Source organism: Mus caroli, chromosome X, assembly GCF_900094665.2.
Source record: "Mus caroli chromosome X, CAROLI_EIJ_v1.1, whole genome shotgun sequence".
In the NCBI taxonomy this organism is placed as follows: Eukaryota; Metazoa; Chordata; class Mammalia; order Rodentia; family Muridae; genus Mus; species Mus caroli.
In genome coordinates, this window is record NC_034589.1 from 43,800,284 (window position 1) to 43,806,601 (window position 6,318).

The window sequence follows — 6,318 nt, forward strand, 5'->3', positions numbered from 1 at the left end:
AAAAAAAAAAAACAAACAAACCAGATACAACGAGGGTTTTCACCAGTAAAATCTATCCAAGCAGTAGAACAAGGATTCCAAATCAGGATGGCAGGCTGCATACTTTAATACAATAATGAATAAAGGTATAGGGTCTTATTAATTTGGACTTAGACGTGTGTTCTACCTTACACATGTAATACATAGATATAAGAGCTATGACCAAACAGATAAAATGCCGATGCTTACTAAAAATAGCTGATTGTTTATTAAATACATCTAGAAGGTATTTAGTAAAACCAAGTTTCATATATGATTAACATCACCTGTGAGTAGTGACCATGTCCCTCTCTGCATGGTTTTCTTTTGTTTTAAGACAGGGTCTTGTTTTCTAATTCCCCATTGGACTGGAATGCTAGATCCTTCTGCCTCAATCTCTCAAGTGTTGGGCTTATAATGTGTATGCTACCACCCCCAGCTTTGAACTGTGTTTCTAATATGACAGGGCCTGTATATTGAAAAATTAAATTATCTTTTTTTTTGGGGGGGGTGTCAAGATAGGCTTTTTCAGTGTAGCCCTGGCTGTCCTGGAACTCACTCTGTAGACCAGGCTGGCCTCAAACTCAGAAATCTGCCTGCCTCTGCCTCCCAAGTGCTGGGATTTCAATTATCTTTAAAAACATCATTTCCTTTAAAAACTGGGTCAAAACAAAAATAGTTTTATTCATTTGTAAGTCTAGTGCTACTGAGAAATTTCTGTTTTGTCCCATTATGATAATCAACCAGTAGCAAAAGGAAAAAAATTGAAAATAAAGATTTTTTTTAATTCGGGGTTTTATTTCATAGCAGGTTAGGCCCAAATCGAAGTTAAGAGACATTTTTGGCCAGAGTGATACATTACCGCCATGAAACGTTTCCTTGACACATCAAAATCATTCTGTCCAGAGTTTATTGTATGTAAATTGGGTATGGTTTACTATAGGGTAATTTGAGAAACTAACAGCCTATGTGGCTTTAACTTAACAAAACTATTACTTAGGGACGATGAGGCAGAGATATAGCATAACAATGTAAAACTAGTATTAAAACAGATATTAAAATCATTACATCTGAGTTCAGAACATGAAATCTGCATAAGAAATATTACAAAAATGTAAGATTTTTTTAGATACCAAATGGACAAAATTATACACATATAAACTAAGAGATAGCATTTGATACTAACTCAGCTGGCAAAAGTAACAACCCACAGAACCCAACAGTATCTGGGACCTGAAGTGACAGGCAAGTTTCCAGTACGTTAGGCATTGTGAACAGAACTGAGAGTTATAAAATATGACCATAGCTTCAGAACAGAAATGTGATCCTGGAAATAACCCTGAAGCAACAATCTGAAAGAAGAAAATAAGCAACTTTAGTCTTAATATTAAAAAGATATCTTAAAATAATCTAAAGGCACACAGTTACAGAAAATCTTACTTTGTCAATTTTTAACTTGTCAAATATCTACCTTTAACCACACTGAAGCATGTTCCAGCCACCAGGAAACATGCTGATGCACTAATGGCGCCATTGTAGGTTGTGTTCATGCTACTGAACATGTAGTATCAATCTGCATGGGTGTCGTTACTGGGACACTGGAATGAAACTAAATGCTAATGTACAAATGCAAAGAATGGACAAATGGCTAATAAACAGCCATTCGTATTTCAGTGACTTTTGGAAACCTCTTTCTCTTTTTCTGTTTCATCAGAAATAAAATAAAAACCATACTCGGTGTTTTGCTCAAAGTGTATAGTGTGAGGTGACAGAAGGGGGACGCTTGCTAGAAGGGTTGTTATTGATAATGGAGGTGGATTTTACTTAAAGCAGTAGCAGTATTTGACAGGAAGTAAGAGTTCTACTAGTGAGAGAAGGAAGATGCATGGCAGATACAGAAGCACAGGCAGCAGATTGCTCTGAAAGCAAACATTGTTTGACTACATCACATTGAAGAGTTAATTGGGCAAAACTTCTTTTTACTTAAAAAAATGCATTTATCTTATTTTATCAGTATGAGTGTTTTACCTGCATGCATGAGTATACCCTTTGTGTGCCTGGTGCTAGCAGAATCGAGGAGGCAATCAGATCCCATAAAATTAGAGTTAGAGACAATTGTGGGCCACCATGTGAGTGCTGGGAACTGAACAGAAGTCCTGTGTAAGAGCAAGTGTTCTTAACCACGGAGCCCCAGGCTTTACTTTTGATTATATTAGTCACACTTTAGCTTTTCCTTAGCAACCTTTAGAGCAATGATTGGATCTAGGCATTCTCTTTACCTCTTTTTCTTTGAGATGGATCCTCAATTTACATAGTAAATGTATGGCTGGCCTAAAACTCACTATGTAGAGCAGGTTGGCCTCAGTCACAACAGATCTGCCTGTATCTACCTCCAGAGGACTGGTATTAAATGCATGCACTCTGACATCTGACTCTTGTTTCCCTTGTGAAATGGAGTGATATGAGAAAATAAGAGTGCTAGGGTTCTTGGGAAAACCTGCTGTAACACAAAAGGGAAGAGGGTGGCACCAGTCCTAGACTATTCTTACAAGCAGAGTAGGCTCTCATGAGCTCTCTAGTGACCTGTCTCTGTGCTGCCTACCATAGAGCAGCACTATATTCTGGATATAGGATGAAAAAAAAAAGCGCCTTGCTCGGGAGGGCAGTGTCTATGAGCCAAATGCCTTCTGCTCCCCAAATGCTGTTATATGTGATTAAAAGTCATGCTTAGCAGCAGTATAACCTTATACAAGTAAGTTCTCTATATAACTTGGTCTTTGTTTGAAAAGTGGGCTAATGACAGTGTCTGCATCCCAAGGTTGCTGGTAAGAATGAAATAAAAACATCTTATAAAAGGTGCTTGGAATGTTGCCTACCAGGTACTGAGCTCTGTCAGATTTTATCCAGGTGCAGAACAGCAGCTGTGATCAAGAGGTTTTTTTATTTTTTTTTTCCTGGCTCCAAAGAAGACACATTCCAAAACCAAGACAGGAGTACTGTAAAGTACTGTACTTTACTTCATTTAATCAACCTTGAGTGTCCTTGAGTGCGGCATACTAAAAGCCACAAGGCAGTGTGGCACTTTGGGCCCCAGGAAAACTTCCCAATAGGCCGTCATCCAAAGTAGGCAGATGCTAATTTTGAAAACCCAGGTCTTGTCCAAGCAGACATTTCTACTCTAGACTGCACTGAGACCTGAAGTTTCCTGCCCTCACACCTCAATGTCTTCCAAATTCCCCCCTTTGAAATGACCACATGACTCAGAAGGAGTATTACCCATTAACCCGTTATCTGGATAGACACTTTGACTGAGATTACTTTCATCATGTCACTTAGTTTCTGGGAGTTGGACCCTGCAGCCTGCAGATGAAGGATGAGTAAATGATTCTGTGAAGTACTAAGAGGGGAAGGAGCATATGGAGACAGTGTTTGGTTGGCGGAGATGAAAGCTAGGCAAAGTGAAGCTCTGCAGTCTCCAGGATAGAATGCAGAGTTCTTATGACCTTGCTGGCTTAGTATTCTACAGCTATGAAGAGCCACCATGATCATGAAAAGTCTTATAGGTGGAAGTATTTAATTCAGGAATTGCTTAAATTTTCTTTTTTCTTTTCTTTTCTTTTCTTTTCTTTTCTTTCTTTTTATTAAAAAATACACAAAGAATTTTATTAACATTTTCCAAACTTTATTCCTAACCTTCTTCAGTTTAATTTGCCGCAAAGAATGAATTAGGTATAAGTGAAAACTGAAAAGCACGGCAGTGTCTGGGGGGCTTGGGCTTAAAAATATTATAGAGCTAGATTTTATCAGATCCACAATAAACAAAAAAATTAAAAAGCAGTCATGATATAAAATAGCAGCTCCTGTAACTTCTGCAAGTGTCGCCTTCTTCAGAAGTTGCTTCAGTTCAGTTTGCCTCGTTCTTAGAAGTCTCATCCAAATTCTCCACCAGATCTGGAACGCCATCCTCCTACTCCTCTCCTGGAGCAAGTGGTGCTTTTCATCCACAGACTGGGCAGAGCTTCAGCCAGGCTCCTTAAACAAGTCAGACTGTCTGCAGCCAGCTGGCTTAGAATGCTGGGAAGCATTGCTGTCCGCTGCTTCGTCTCAGTGTGACCTGTCATGGGGAAGGTGTTTGCTGCCAGGGATGTGTGAACTTTAGGGTTGTTAAAATGGATCACAGTTNCTTGGTTTGTAAACATGTTCACCTCTTCAATACCAGAGATATTGTTTACCCCTAACTTCTTTAAGGAGAACTGCAGTTTTTTATCATCTGCTGTGGCTGTTCTGTGAACCACCTTCTTTCTGCGAGCTGTTCCTTTCCCACAAATGCGCACTTGTGCCTGCAGTTTGGCGAATTTTTCCTGGTTCATGATCGTTCCTTTCATCTTGTCAGAGTGGATATGGGGGACTAAGGTTTACGCTCAGGGGTCTCGGGCAGACAAGTTGAGATAAGGCGCACACACGCGGGCACACAAGATGGCAGCTCTTGCTTACATTTTCAGAGACTTATAATTATGGCAGAGAACGTGGCAGCATTCATGGCAGGCGTGATACAGGAGAAGTCATTGAAAGCAGGCAGAGAGTGAAGAACTGAGAGCCCGAGCTTGGCACGGACTTTGAAACCTCAAATCCACCCCCTCACCCCCGCCCAACTCCCAGTGACACATATCCTTCAAAAAGGCCATACCTACTCCAGAAGGACATACATACCTCTTAATTGACTACCCTTTCTTCTTCTTTTTTTGATATTTTTCTTTCTTTTTTTATTATTAGATATTTTCTTCATTTACATTTCAAATGCTATCCCCAAAGTCCCCTATACCCTCACCCTCGCTCTGCTCCCCAACCCACTCACTCCCCTGTACTGGGGCATATGATCTTAGCAAGGGCCTCTCCTCCCATTGAATGTGACTTCTAATATGTGTTTGAGCTAGACTCTGGAGGCTGATCTGCTCCATAGGGTGAAGGAGATGCTGGGAGCCCGAACATCACATGCACTAGAATAATAATGACAAAACACCTAGGGTATAATGAGAGAGAATGCTAGGAAGAAGCAAATTTAGAAGATCCAAGAAATGAGGCAGCATATATTTATGAACTTACCTAGACGCTATTGATTCCAAAGACCCAGGAGAAACTGTAATTTTCAGGAGGGAGTAATGTATCATTTTTTTAAAATGCTTTATAGTGAGTCTTTCTTTGTGCCAGGTATTTTTACTGACCCCTTAAAGTATTTATTCCTCACCATAGGACCAAAAAGATTTGAGAAATGAATCATCAGAAAAGCCGAGGTGTAGCAGTGAAGTGCATAGACAAGAATTTGAACCGCACCTGAACTGGCTTCCCAAACCCGCCACTTATTAATTGGATAGCTTTAGACAGGCTATTTCACCTCTCGGTGCCTCAGTTTCTTCTTTGGTACGATTGAGGATGGTAGCAAGAGGTACTAGTCAGGAGTTTGGTATGGGGCAACTGGAACTCTGTCATCAGACAAAATCTCGGAAGGTTGAGCAGATTTCAGAAACCCAGGCAATTTTCATATCTGAGAACCATAGGCATTTCATCTACTCCTGACCTGGCTCCCGGCCTGGAGCACATGACCGTGACACTCCACATGAGGATAATGACAAGCACAGAGGTCTCCATGCTAATTAGGTTTCTAGGTGGGCCCTGAGGGTTTAGCAAATATGCTTTCCTTGTCAGACATTCCCTCTTACAAAAGGAATTCTATCTCTGGTCCACCCTGAATAAGTTGTATGCATCTATTCTTCACTATGAATAAACAGTTTAGACAACCAAGAACTGCCACTCTCATCAAGTACCTCCTTGGAGGGGAAGCCTTTGTCATACAGAGCAGAGCCCAGCAGAGCTGTGCCACCTGTCTCCCTCAGAAAGGCCCCTCAGTGCTCTGGACACTCACCTCTGAGCTAAGCTGGATTCCACCTCCCCCACCCAGGGCTCAGCTCCTGGTTGTCCTGGGCTTAGGGAACCCCAGCTTTGGCCCCAGCCTGTGTTGTTTCTCACCCGGTGCTGAGACTCCCATCTTAGGCTGTGTTCTGCCACTCTGGAGTGTGTGTTGAGCAAGCCCTGTGGAGAGGATGGAGTGTAGCCTAGAGCCTCTCTGTTTAGTCTGCCTAAGCAGCATCCACACACCCCAGCAGGAAAGCAGAACGCAGACCTACACTTTGGCACTTGCCTGACATGTTCAAATCTTTGAGTTCCATTGCCAATACCACAGAAAGTAAAATAAAATTTAAAAATAATGAAGCTCATAATAATATCTGCTTGATAAAATTATAA

General features: G+C 41.1%; 1 pseudogene; it reads right to left on the minus strand.

The window, feature by feature from the left end:
- Positions 1 to 3,947: 3,947 nt before the first annotated feature.
- LOC110287323 lies at positions 3,948 to 4,403 on the minus strand (annotated as a pseudogene).
- Between the last annotated feature and the right edge of the window lie 1,915 nt (positions 4,404 to 6,318).